We start from the raw sequence: 12,741 nt of genomic DNA, 5'->3' as shown, positions 1-12,741 counted from the left end.
AGCCTTAAAAAGGAATCAAGTACTGATATTTCTACAGCATATATCATAGATATACCTTGAAAACCTTATGTTAAATAAAAGAAGCCAGACACAAAAGGTCACATATGATATGATTCCATTCCAATGAAAATTCCATAATAGGCCAATTCATAGAGACAAAAAGGATATTAGTGATAACCAAGGGCTGGCAAGATGCAGGAATGGGAAATGACTTCTTAAGGGGCACTGGGTTGCTTTTAGGGTGATCAACTGTTGTGGAATTTGATGATGGTATTATTACACAACACTTTGTATATATGAAAAGCCACTGAATTGTATACTTTTAGTTACAATGGTGAATTTTAAGTTATATGAATTTTACCTCAAAAACATGGTTTTGAAGTAAAGTTAATATTATTGAATCGAGTAGGTGAGTGTTGGGAAAAGCTGAACATAAGTAAAGAAACTCAACATATTTTTCATAAAATTAAGTCTAGCTTTAATGTGTTTTAATGACATATATGAATTTATTTTCCATTGTAAAATATAACCTGGTCACAAAATTATGTAATGAAACCCTAAGTATTTATCTATATTTTTAACCACAAATAGATAAAAGTATAAGAAAATTGAAGGATGATATTCTTCTCATTCTTTTTATTTATTTATTTAATTTAAAAATATTATTGTGGTACAAATGTTGTCAGTTACATGTATCAATTTTGTTATGCTTGAATCAGAGTTATAAGTGTGCCCATCACCCAGAAGGTGGTCATTGCACACATTAGGTAGGTTTTTTCCCATCCCTTCCACCTCCTTTCCCCCTGCTTGATTTCTACTGAGTTTTACTTCCCTCTGTGCACATGTGTGCCCATCTGTTGGATCCAGTTTAATAGTGAGTACATGTGGTGTTTGTTTTTCCATTCTTTAGATACTTCACTTAGGATAGTGGTCTCCAGTTCTGACCAAATTGTTGCAAAAGGTCTTAATTCATCCTTCTTAATGGCAGAGTAGTATTCCATGAATTCATGCATCACATTTTGTTGATCCACTCATGAATTGATGGGAACTTAGGTTGATTCCACATCTTTGCAATTGTGAATTTTACTGCAATAGATATTTGAGTGCAGGTGTCTTTTTGGTAAAATGAATTATTTTCCTTTGGGTAAATACCTAGTAGTGGGATTGCTGGATAAAACTACTTTTAATTCTTTGAGGAATCTCCATACAGTTTTCTGTGGAGGTCGTACTAATTTGTAGTCCCACCAACAGTATGTAAGCATGACATTCTTTCTGCATCCATGCCAGCATCTACTGTTTTTGGACTTTTTAATAAAAGCCATTCTAACTGGGGTAAGATGATATTTCATTGTGGTTTTCATTTGCATTTCCCTGATAATTTGTAACGTTGAGCATTTTTTCATATGTTTATTGGTCATTTGTCTATCTTATTTTGAAAAGCTTCTCTTTGTATCTTTTGCCCACTTTTTAGTAGGGTTTGTTTGTTTGTTTTCTTGCTGATTTGTTTGAGTTCTTTGTAGATTCTGGTTATTAGCCCTTTATGGGATGTATAGCTTGTGAATATTTTATCCCATTCTGTAGGTTGTCTATTTGTTCTGTTGATTATTTCTTTGTCCGTGCAGAAGCTTTTTAATTTAATTAAGTCCCATTTATTTATTTATTTATTGTTACTGTGATTATCATTAGGGTCTTCTTCATAAATTCTTTGCCTAGGCCGATATCTAGAAGAATTTTTCCAACATTTTCTTCTAGAATTCCTATGAATTTATGCCTTACATGTAAGTCTTTTTTCCATCTTGAATTAATTTTTCTGAGTGGTTAGAGACATAGATCCTGTTTCAATCTTCTGTATGTGGCTATCCAATTTTCTCAGCACCATTTGTTGAACAAGGGCTTCTTTTCTCCGGTGTATATTGTTGTCTGCTTTGTCAAAGATCATTTGGCTGTATGTGGATGGTGTTATCTCTGGGTTTTCCTTTCTGTTCCATTGGTCTATGTCTCTATTTTTGTGCCAATACCATCCTGTTGTGGTTACTATAGCCATGTAGTATAGTTTGAAGTCTGGTAATGTGGTGCCTCCAGATCTGTTCTTTTTGTTTCAGATTGCTTTGGCTATTTGGGCTCTTTTCTGGTTCTAAACGAAGAATTGGATTATTTTTTCTAGATCTGTGAAATACTATGTTGGTATTTTGATAGGGATTGCATTGAATATATAAATCACTTTGGGTAGTATGGACATTTTAATAATGTTAATTCTTCCAATCCGTGAGCATGCTATGTTTTTCCATTTGTATGTGTCATTTGCAATTTCTTTCCTTGGTGTTTCATAGTTCTCTTTGTAGAGATCTTTCACGTCCTTGGTTAAGTATATTCCTAGGTATTTTATTTTCTTTCAGCTATTGTGAATGGTATTAAGTCCTTGATTTGACTCTCATCTTGACTGTTATTGATGTACAGGAATGTCACTAATTAGTATACATTGATATTGTAGCCTGAGACTTTGCTGAATTTATTTATGTATTCCATTAGTCTCTTGGTGGAATCGTTGAGGTTTTCTAGATATAAGATAACATTGTCAGCAAAGAGTGATGATTTGAGCTCCTCCTTCTTGGTTTGGATACCATTGATTTCCTTCTCTTGTCTGATTGCTCTGGCTAGGACTTCCAGAACTATATAGTGACAGTGGGCACCCTTTTCTTGTTCCAGTTCTTAGTAAGAATGCTTTCAACTTTTCCCCATTCAATATGATGTTGGTTGTGGGTTTGTCATATAAGGCTTTTATAGTCTTGAGATATGTTCCTGTGCCTAGTTTGTTGCCGGTTTTTATCATGGAAGGGTGCTGAATTTTGTCGAGTACTTTTTCCGTATCAATTGAGATGCTCATAGGGTCATTGTTTTTGCTTCTGTTTATGTGGTGAATCACATTTGTTGATTTATGTATGTTGAACCTTGCATCCCTGGTATGAAGCCCTCATGGTTGTGGTGGATTATTATTTTTTTTTTTTTGATGTGCTCTTGAATTCAGTTTGCTAGTATTTCATTGAGGATTTTTGCATCAATATTCATAAAGGATATTGGTCTGTAGTTTCCTTTGTTTGTTGTGTCCTTTCTTGGCTTTGATATCAAGGTAATACTAGCTTCATAGAATGAGTTGGGGAGGATTCCCTTCTTCTTTATGTTGTGGAGTAATTTCTGCAGTATGGGTACCAGCTCTTCTTTATAGGTCTGGTAAAATTTGACTGTGAATCCATCTTACCAGGGCTTTTTTTTATTAGAAGATTTTTTTTATTACTCCTTCAATCTTATTGCTTGTTACTAGTCTATTGAGGAGTTCTATTTCTTCCTGGTTGAGTCTTGAGAGGTTGAGTGTTTCCAGGGATTTGTCCATTTCCTCTACTACTTTGAGTTTATGTGTGTAGAGATTTTTATAGTATTCACAGATGGTATTTTGTATTTCTTTCAGTTTTCAAGCAACACTGGAGAGGACCAGGGGGCTGGGTGCTCTTAGTTTGAGTACCCCTTAGTTCTCTGCAGGTATTTAAGAGGATAGGTTTGATCCCCACTCTCTGTGGAAGCCCCATCAGAGGGGAAACAGCAGCTCCTGAGAGCCCCAGATCAAGCATCTCTTTTGGCATCCCTGGGTGGGGGAGGGGAAGGAGAGGAAAAGAGTCTGGATGGAGGAAAGCTAGCACTCTGGTCATCTCTGTCCATCTCTCCAGAAGGCAGCCCACCCAGAATTTCCAGGGTCTGGAATCACGCAGATTTCCCAGGATCCACCACCTCCCTGTAGCTCCTGAAGTCTGGGCCAGAGTTGGGAAATGCCTGTTTGAGAACAAACAAGATGAGAACTGAGGTGCTGAAGCCCCATGGAGATGACAAAGATGCACATTGTGTGGAGAAGCAATATGTTGCCTTCCATCTTTGCTTGGGTCTGTGGTGATGGGAAGCACTCAAGGAGGCTGGAAGGCTGGTATTTTGTCCTCAAGAAGCTCACAGTTCACTGGCAGCAGCCGCTTTAGGGCTCATGAGGGTAGAAGTTCCAGAAGTTCAGGAACCTGATGACTGCCAGCGATGTGAGGAGGTGCAAACAAACTGCTCCACCTACCCTTTTTGCTGGACTCTAAGCCTCTCGGGGTTGACATCTGCCAATATCTTGCTCCTTCTTGCTCCACTCCAGTTTCTTCTTGTGGAATCTCTTGTAGGTTTTGGCACGTTTCCCTTGAAATTACACCTGATCTCTAATTGTTCATTTTTTTCCTTTTCATCTAAAATTTTCCTTCTTTCTGAGACAATTGGCAGCTGGTATCTCTGGTGGTCAGCTATGCCATCCCTCTTCTTGAGGTGGTCATGAGGAAGCATCCAGTGGCCAGGTACTAGGAGTTTGTGGGTGGTAGAGCTACAGTGAGGGACACCCTAACTCCTCTTATTTTTTTTTTGAGATAGAGTCTCACTCTGTTGCCCAGGCTAGAGTGCCATGGCATCAGCCTAGTTCACAGCAACCTCAAACTCTTGGACTAAAGTGATCCTTCTGCCTCAGCCTCCCGAGTTGTTGGGACTACAGGCGTGCACCAACATGCCTGGCTAATTTTTCTATATATTTTAAGTTGCCCAGCTAATTTCTTTCTATTTTTAGTAGAGACAGGGTCTTGCTCTTGCTCAGGCTGGTCTCGAACTCCTGAGCTCAAGCGATCCTCCTGCCTCGGCCTCCAAAAGTGCTAGGATTACAGGCGTGAGCCACCACACCGCCAAAACTCCTCTTATTCTTGCTCTGTGTTTGATACCCATATTCAGTACAATAAATTGAACTGAATTTTTTGAAATTTCAATTAGAGATTTTTTTAAAGTTTTTTGACATTTTTAATTTGAGATTTCCTTATGTAATGGAACTACATTCACCTTTTTAAGGTATGTATTTGGTTTCCAAGGTAGATGGAATTTAAGGGATCAGATGAGTGATCTCTATGGTAAGTAAAACATAATAAAAATAAATGATATTGGTAGCCTAGAAACATAATCAATTTTTACCCAGATATCAGGTTATAGCATGATATTGTATGAATTTCTTCATTTAAATAACATCTACTGGTGCTATGATTTGGGTGTGGTTTTTCCCCACCAAAACTTGTTTTGAAATTTAATCGCCAGTGCTGCAGTGTGGGGAGGTAGGGCCTAGTGGGAGGTGTTTAGGTCATGGGGGTGGATCCCTCATGAATAGGTTAATCCTATCTTATGGGAGTGAGTCAGTTCTCGCTCTCCCAGGTTGTTATAAAGTGATGTTCCTCCTCCGGTTTGGTCCCCCTTTGCACACGTTGGTTTCCCATTTCACTTTCCACCATGTTAAGATGCAGCATGAAAGCCCTCACCAGACACCAAGCAGATGCCAGCACCACACTCTTGGTCTTTAAAACCACCAGAATCATAAGCCAAACAAACCTCCTTTCTTTGTAAATTACCAAGCCTCAGGTATTTTGTTCTAGCAACACAAAATGGACAATGGCAACTTGTATTTCAATAGTAATACAGGGTTACTCTAACATAGACTTCTGATAAAATAGCAAAGCAGTTTTTGTTTGGAAACTGATGCTTCTAAAGTCTTAGGTGACTTCACAAAGGGAAATAGGTGAGAATTAAAAATTCACAATGTAGTGCCAATTACATTTTGTTCTATAGAAATTATAAGCATTCCATTTCTATCCGTAAAAAGTGCTGCAATAATAAGGCAGCTTGATCTCATAGGCAATAAGGTCCCAGGTAATAGCTGCATAGAAAAGTATATATCATGGCATTTGTTTTGGTGGTGGCATATAGAAAATAGAGATCGTTAGAAAAATGTTTCTATCCCCTCAAATTTTCATTAATTAGGATAAAACCATATAAACATTTTCAAAACTGTTGATGAGTTGAACATATTGATGAATTCTAGATAATATCCTTCAGGGGACATTACCTAGAATTTAGCCTCATGGAAACTAAAGACATAGGAAATAGTGCCATATACTCCGTTATGTCTGATCATCCTTTGTCTTTTTTTCTTTTCTATGCACTAAACAAAGCTCTTGTGTTTTTGTTCATTTATTTGGCATCTATCTACTTAGCTGCTAAACCATGCATTATGTTAACAATTGGGGATACACAGATTAATAAGATCCAAGGCAGTTTTCCAACATTCTTTTCTTCTCTTGTCTTTCTTTCTTAGCAATCTTTTATTCCATGACTTTAATAACGATCCATATGTGACAGACATTCATGAGCTCTGATCTTTCTCACCGTGTTCCAGTCCTATGTTTCCAATTTCCTAATGGATATCTTTCTAGATGTCTCATTGAAAGCACAAATTATACATATTCAAAACAGAATTTACCATCTAATCTATCATAATTTAAAATTTTATATTTTTTAATTGTTGGAAAATATACATAACATATAACTTACCATTTTTTAAGTTACCATTTTAACCATTTTTAAATGTGTAGTTTAGTGGCAGTATTTACATTCCAATTGTTGTGTAACTGTTACCATTGTCCATTTCCAGAACTTTTTCATCATCCCATACTAAGACTCCGTACCCATGAAACAACTTCCCCTTTCTCTCCCTCCCCCAACCCCTAGAAACCACTGTTCTACAGTCTGTGTCTATGAGCTTGACTACTCTAGTACCTCATATATAAGTTGAATAATACAATATTTGCCCTTTTGTGTCTGGATTATTCATTTAGCATAATGTCTTCAAGGTTCATCCCTGTCGTAGCATGTGTCAGGATATCACTCCTTTTTAAGACTGAATAATATTCCATTGTATGTATATGCCACATTTTGTTTCTCCATTCATCCATTAATGGACAGTTGGATTGTTTCCACCTTTTGGCTAGTGTGAATAATGCTTCTATTAACATTGGTGTACAAGTATTTTTTTAGTCCCTGCTTTTAATTCTTTTGAGTATATACGTAGGAGTTGAATCATATAGTAATTATATGTTTAATCTTTTAGGGAACCACCTTAGCATTTTCCACAATAGTTACACCATTTTACATTCTCAGCAGTAATGAATGAGGGTTCCAATTTCTCCACATCTTTGCCAACACTTGCTATTATCTTTTCTTATGATGGCCATCCTAATATATGTGAAATGGTATCTCATTGTGGTGTTGATTTGCAATTTCCAAATAATTAAGCATATTGACCATGTGCTTATTGACCATTTGTATATCTTCTTTGGAGAAAAGTCTATTCAGTTTTTTTTTTTGCCCATTTTTTAGTTTAGATTGTTTGTTTTGCTATTTAGCTACAGGAGTTGTATATATGTGTGCATATGTATGTATATTTTTCTGGATATTAATCCGTGTGTGTGTGTGTATATATATATTTTTTCTGGATATTAATCCCTTATCAGATATGTGATTTCCAAATATTTTCTCCCTTTCTATGAATTGCCTTTTCTCTCTGTTGATAATGTCCTTTGATATACAATTTTTCTTTATTTCAACATATTATGGGGGTACAAATGTTTAGGTTACGTATATTGTCCTCGCCCCGCCCACCGAGTCAGAGCTTCAAGCATGTCCATCCCCCAGACAGTGTGCATTGCACTCATTATGTATGTATATACCCATCCCCTCCTCCCCCCTCCCATCTGCCTGACGCCTGAAGAATGTTATTCCTATATGTGCACTTAGGTGTTGATCAATGAAACCAATTTGATAGTGAGTACATGTGGTGCTTATTTTTCCATTCTTGGGATACTTAGTGGAATGGGTTCCAGCTCTCTCCGAGACAATACAAGAGGTGCTAGATCACCATTGTTTCTTATAGCTGAATAGTACCCCGTGGTATACATATACCACATTTTATTAATTCATTCATGTATTGATGGACATTTGGGTTGTTTCCACATCTTTGCAATTGTGAATTGTGCTGCTATAAACATTCGAGTGCAGATGTCTTTTTTATAGAATGTCTTTTGTTCTTTTAGGTAGATGCCCAGTAATGGGATTGCTGGATCAAATGGTAGATCTACTTGTATCTCTTTAAGGTATCTCCATATTGCTTTCCACAGAGGTTGCACTAGTTTGCAGTGCTACTAACAGTGTATGAGTGTTCCTATTTCTCTGCATCCACGTGAACATTTATTGTTATGGGACTTTTTGATAAAGGCCATTCTAACTGGAGTTAAGTGATATCTCATTGTGGTTTTGATTTTCATTTCCCTGATAATTAGAGATGTTGAGCATTTTTTCATATGTGTGTTAGCCATTATTCTGTCTTCTTTTGAAAAGTTTCTATTCATGTCCTTTGCCTACTTTTTGACAGGGTTGTTTGATTTTTTCTTCCTGATTTTCCTCAGTTCCAAATAGATTCTAGTTATCGGCCCTTTATCAGATATGTAGCATGTGAATATTTTCTCCCATTCTGTACGTTGTCTGTTTGCTCTTGTGATAGTTTCTTTGGCTGTGCAAAAGCTTTTTAATTTGATCAGGTCATATTTATTTATTTTTGTTGTTGCTGTGATTGCCTTTGGGGTCTTCTTCATAAATTCTTTGCCTATGCCAATGTCTAGAAGAGTATTTCCAACATTTTCCTCTAGAATTCTTATAGTTTCACGCCTTAGGTTTAAGTCTGTTATCCACCGTGAGTTGATTTTTGTGAGAGATGGAAGGTGTGGATCCTGTTTCAGTCTTCTACATGTGGCCATCCAGTTTTCCCAGCACCATTTATTGAATAAAGATTCCTTTGATATACAATTTTGATGAAGTTCAGTTTATTTTTTCTTTTGTTTCTTTGCCAAGAAATCATTACAAAATCCAATGTCATTTTCCCCCTATGTTTTCTTCTAAGACTTTTGTAGTTTAAAGTCTCATATTTAGGTACTTAATTCATTTTGAGTTACTTTATTTATATGATGTCAGGTAAGGGTCTATCATTATTCTTTTGATGTGGATACCCAGTTTTCTTGGCACCATTAGTTGAAAGACTGTCCTTTTCCCATTCAATGATTTTGGCTCCCTTGTTGAAAATCACTGGCCCGTTTATGGAAGGGTTTCTTTCTGGGCTCTCTATTCTATTCCATTGGTCAATATATCTGTTTTATACCAATACCACATTTTTCTGACTGCTGTAAGTTTGTAGTAAGTTTTGAGATAGGGAAGTATGAGACCTTCAAATTTATTCTTTTTCAAGACTGTTTTAGCTATGCAGGGTCCCTTGAGATTCCATATGAATTTTTGGATATTTTTTCTGTAAAAAAAATGTCCATGGGATTTGGTAGGCATGAAATCAAATCTTTAGAATCTATAGATTGCTTTGGAGAGTGTTGAATTCATTTTTTACCTCATTTTTTATTATTTCAGTATATTATGGGGGTATAAATGTTAACAATATTAAGTCTTCCGATCCATAAGCACAAGGTATATTTCCATTTATCTTGTAATCCTCTATTTTATTTCAACAGTATTTTAGAGCTTTCAGTGTACAAGTTTGGTACCTCTTTGCTAAAGTGTTTTTCCAATTATTTATAATTTTAGATGCTGTTGTACATGGAATTGTTTTCTTAATATCCTCTTCTAATTTTGCTAGTGTGTAGAAACACAACTGATTTTTCAGTGGTGATTTTGTACCCTGAAACATTGCTTAAATCTGTTATTAGCTCTAGTTGTTTTTGTGTGGATTTATTAGGGGTTTCTACATATATGATAATGTCATTTGAAAACATATATAATTTTACTACTTCTTTTCCAATTTAAATAACATTTATTTCTTTTTGTTGCCTAATTGGTCTGGTTAGGTCTTCTAATACAAAATTGAACAGAAATGGGAAAAACAGGTATCCTAGTCTTGTTCTTGATTATAGAGGAAAATATTATAGTCTTTTTACCATTGAGTATCATGTTAACTGTGGATTTTTCAAAAATGTCCCTTATGTTGAGAAAATTCTCTTCTATTACCAGTTTTCTGAGTGTTTAATCATGAATGGATATTGGGTTTTGTCAGATGCCTTTTCTGCATTGAGATGATTGTGCATTTTTTCCTTAATTTTATTAATGTGGTTTATTGTACTGATTGAATTTTTATGTTGAACTCTTACACTCATGAGATAATCCCACTTGGTCAGGGTGTATAGCTTTTTGAATATGCTGCTGGTTTCAGTTTTCTAGTATTTTGTTGAGCATTTTTATTCCTGTATTCTTAAGAGACATGGAATCCACGTCCATCCATCCCTCCCAATCCTATGTGAACACAGCCAAGTTTTCCATGTCTGAAAACATGGGACCCTGGCGTGAGGTGCCCACCAGGACTGCTGGAGGCTGCAGGTAAGGTGCCTACCAAGACTATGAAAAGCTAGCTCAGATCCAATTCATGGATTTTCGCCATAGAAATCCATCACCAAAGCTGTTGCTGATGCTATTAGAACAAGACTCGGCCCAAAAGGAAAGGACAAAACAAGTAAAAATGGAAAAGGTGATATGAGCATTACAAATATTACTGCCACCAGTCTGAAAAAAATGCAGGTGTTACATGCAGAAGCCAGAATGCTGGTGGAGCTGTCTAAGGCTCAAGATATAGAAGCAGGAGATGGCACCACATCAGTGGTCATCATTGCTGGCTCTCTCTTAGATTCCTGTAACTAGCTTCTTCAGAATGGGATTCATCCGCCCATCATTTCAGCGTCATTCCAGAAGGGTTTTGGAAAAGGTATTAAAATTTTAATTAACATGTCTTGATCTATGGAACTGAGTTACAGAGAAACTTTGTTAAAGAGTACAACCACATCATTGAACTCAAACGTTGTCTTAACATTGAAGTCTACTTTCTCCAGTGAGTGTAAATGCAATGCTGAAAGTGGTCGATCCAGCCACAGCTACCAGTGTAGATCTTAGAAACATTAAAATAGTTAAGAAATTTGGTGGTACAATTGATGACTATGAGTCGACACAAGGGCTGGTTCTCACCCAAAAGGTAGCAAAATCTGGCATAGCCAGAGTTGAAAAGGCTAAAATTGGGCTTATTCAGTTTTGCTTATTTGCTTCTAAAACAGATATGTATGATTAAATAATTTCTGACTTACCCAGATGGACCAAATGCTGTGAGAATAAAGAGCCTGTATTCTAAATTTAATAAAGTAAAATTTTAAAATAAGATGTAATGTCCTTCTCATACAGAAGTGTATTCTAGGGGATGCGCTTTAGTGATTTTGTATTACGTTTTCTAAACAAAGTGAAGATTATGGCAATTAGGGATATTGAAAGAGAAGACATTCAATTTATTTGTAAAACAATTGGAACCAAGCTAGTTGCTCATATTCACCAATTCACTGCTGATATACTGGGTTCTGACCAGTTAGCCAAGGATGTCAGTTTAAATGGTTTTGGCAAATTACTCAAGATTGAAGGCTATGCAAGCCCTGGATAAAAAGTTACAGTTGTTGTTCATGGCTCTGAAAACTGATGATTAAAAAGCTGAGTATTCCATTTATGATACCCTGTGTGTTCGTTACTCACTGTTTAGTGAAGAAGAGAGCTCTTATTGCAGGAGGTGGTGCTCAAAGAAGTCAGAGTTAGCCCTACAATTAATTGAATATTCATGAACATTGACAGTTATGGAATCGTACTGCATTCATGATTTATAGATGCTGTGGGGGTCACTCCATCTACACTAGTTGAAAACTCTGGTCTGGGTCCCATTTCTACAATAACAGAACTAAGAAACTGGTATGCACATGGAGAGAATACTACAAGTGTTAATGTCTAAAATAGTGGTATTTTTTAACATTTTAGAGGAAACGGTTGTCCAACCTTTCTTGTTTTCAGTCATTGCTCTGATCCTAACAACTAAAACCCTCTGAGACATTCTGAAAATTGATGACATGATAAACACTAGACAATTGGGATAACACTAACTGACTGGTACCATTATTACCACTAACAGTGTGGCTGGAGTGGAAGAAGGTTATTTTTTCTAAGAATTCCCAGGCTTAGACTTCCAGTTAGCATTTGCTTGAAATGGTATTGACACAATTTAAAGAAAATATTATTTGGTTTCGAAATTTTAAAAAGTGTCAAACAGATATTATGGAGCTGAAGAATACAATAACTGAACTGAAAAATTCACTACAGGGTTTCAACAGCAGACTAGATTAAACAGAAGAAATATCAGTGAAGTAGAAGACAGGGCACTGGGAATTATTTGGTCAGAGTAGAAAAAAGAATGAAAAAGAGTGAATAAAGCTTAAGGGTTTATGGGACATGATCAAGCCAACCAATATATGAGAAGTCTTCAAAAATCAATGGAAAATATGTATTATGAAAAAAAACTATGCATGGATTTCAAAAAATTTTTTGCATTAAAATAAACTCATCCTAACTTATTATTACATATCTGAACAGGATCTGGTTTGAGGCATTAAAAAGGGTGAGATATCAGTATGAACAGAGCCTGTATCAGAGCAACATGAATTCTGCTAAACTTAAGGCAAGAACAAACATAAAATATATGAAGGTTGGGTGGAAGAATGGTGAAATCATTGATACTTCCTGAAAAGTTTACAGGGAAAATGGGCCAAAGAAATCAGCAGTTTACAAATCCATATCTCACTTTAAGAAGCATCAAGATGATATTGAAGATGAAGCCCATAGCAGCAAACCATCCATGACAATTTTCAAAGAAAAAAATTCATCTAAATGAATTTAGATGTGACCTAAATTGAAGAGGACCATTGGCTAGCAGCAGAAACAATAGCCAACACAGCA

The 12,741-nt window shown here is 36.1% G+C and overlaps 1 pseudogene; it reads left to right on the top strand.

The window, feature by feature from the left end:
• The first annotated feature begins 4,024 nt into the window (after positions 1-4,024).
• On the top strand, positions 4,025-11,885 carry LOC138378973 (T-complex protein 1 subunit delta pseudogene; annotated as a pseudogene).
• Positions 11,886-12,741: the final 856 nt, after the last annotated feature.

The sequence above is a fragment of the Eulemur rufifrons genome, chromosome 30, assembly GCF_041146395.1.
Source record: "Eulemur rufifrons isolate Redbay chromosome 30, OSU_ERuf_1, whole genome shotgun sequence".
Taxonomy (NCBI): domain Eukaryota; kingdom Metazoa; phylum Chordata; class Mammalia; order Primates; family Lemuridae; genus Eulemur; species Eulemur rufifrons.
This window is presented reverse-complemented; position numbering and strand designations above follow the sequence as displayed.